General features: G+C 39.9%; 1 protein-coding gene across 8 annotated transcripts in view; it reads left to right on the forward strand.

The window, feature by feature from the left end:
• The window catches only part of COL25A1 (collagen type XXV alpha 1 chain), a 580,731-nt gene that overhangs the window by 368,888 nt on the left and 210,170 nt on the right, over nt 1–1,673 (forward strand). The window lies entirely within an intron of this gene.

The following is a 1,673-nucleotide window of genomic DNA, read 5'->3' on the forward strand; positions in this document are numbered from 1 at the left end:
GAAAAAAACTAGTAATGTATCCTGCTAGATTTGACGTCAAGGAGTTCAAGAAGGAAGAGAATGATGTGAAATTGATTGTAGTAGCAATCGTACAATACTGCTGGATGTAATTGAAGTATGGAATGATATGATATCTATATTAACTCTAAGTAAGGGTTTTGAAAAAAACTAGTAATGTATCCTGCTAGATTTGACAAAACATCATCACCTTCCCATCACCCATTAGCTACATTTGATGTGGTGGTTATATAATAAAGGGAATGAGTGTAAACTTTTTAAGATCTTAGTTTTGGGTTGTTTTTTAAGTAGGGTAAGTGGTTAGTATGATTTGAAACAGTAAAAGCACATGTAGTATAACAGTTCGTTTTCTTCATCTATAACCTATACCTTTTTGTTTTTCAGGGGCCATTTGTATGTTGATAGTGTAACCTCATTTCAAAGTTTAACTTCACTATAGAATTCTTTTCCATTGAAAGAAATGGAAAGACTTTGACTATGCAACTTTATGTTATCTTCACTTGAAGATCATTCTGTTGCATTCTGTCTGAGTAAAGGTGAATAACAGATAGCATTCCATGATTTATTAAATATACCTTTATTGATTTATGCATCTGAAAGTTATCACTCAGCTGCTAACCAAAAGGACTATGGTCTGGACCCACCCGCCTCTCAGCATGAGATGGATGTGACCTTCTACTCCCATGAAGACTACAGCCTTGGGAAGGCTGTGGGGCCAGTTCTAGTCTGAAGCAACTCAACAGTTAATACGTTTTCCCGGGCTTCCACAGGGCCTCTTGCATAATTCTATCAGTGTCACTGAGGATATGAAACGTACTCATTTTTTATCTCAGTTTCCTTGTGTGTTGTTGTTGCTGTTATTACTTGGTGCACAACAGAACAAAGCTGCACCACTCTCACAACTGTTCCTCTGCCTGAGCCCCTTGATGCAGCCACCGTGCCGATCCATTGCATTGGGGCCTTTCCTCTTTTTTCACTGCCCTTTCACTCTACCAAACATGATGCCCTTCTCCAGGGACTGGTCTCTCCTGGCAGCATGGTCAATGTATGTAAGACTGCAGTTTTCCACCCTTGCCTCTAAGGAACCCTCTGGCCTTACTTCTTCCAAGACAGATCGGTTTGTCCTTTTAGTATTTAGTCCATGGTATTTTTTTTTCCAGCTCCACAACTGAAATGCATTTGTTCTTCTGTGGTCTTCCCTATATAATGTTCACATTTCACGTGCATGTAATGCAATGGAAAGTACCATGGCTTGGGCCAGGTACACCTTAGTCCTCCAAGTAACATCCTTGCTCTTCACTACTCTAAAGAGGTCTTGTGCAGCAGACTTACCTAATGCATTATGTCTTTTGATCTGTTGACTGCTGCTTCCATGAGCATTGATTACAGATCCAAGCAAGACAAAATCCTTGACAACCTCAACATTTTCTACATTTATTATGTTGCCTATTGGTCCAATTGTGAGGAATTTGCCCTTCTTTACCCTGAGTTGTAGTCCATACTGAAGGCTATAATCCTTGATCTTCATTAGCAAGAGCTTCAAGTCCTCCTCACTTTTGGCAAGAAAAGTTGTGTCATCCGCGTATTGCAGGCTGTAAATAAGCCAGCCTCAAATCCTGGTGCCACATTCTTCTTCATATCATCCAGATTCTTTC

This window comes from Echinops telfairi, unplaced genomic scaffold (assembly GCF_000313985.2).
Source record: "Echinops telfairi isolate 266 unplaced genomic scaffold, ASM31398v2 ScPeMD7_7468;HRSCAF=8506_0, whole genome shotgun sequence".
NCBI lineage: Eukaryota > Metazoa > Chordata > Mammalia > Afrosoricida > Tenrecidae > Echinops > Echinops telfairi.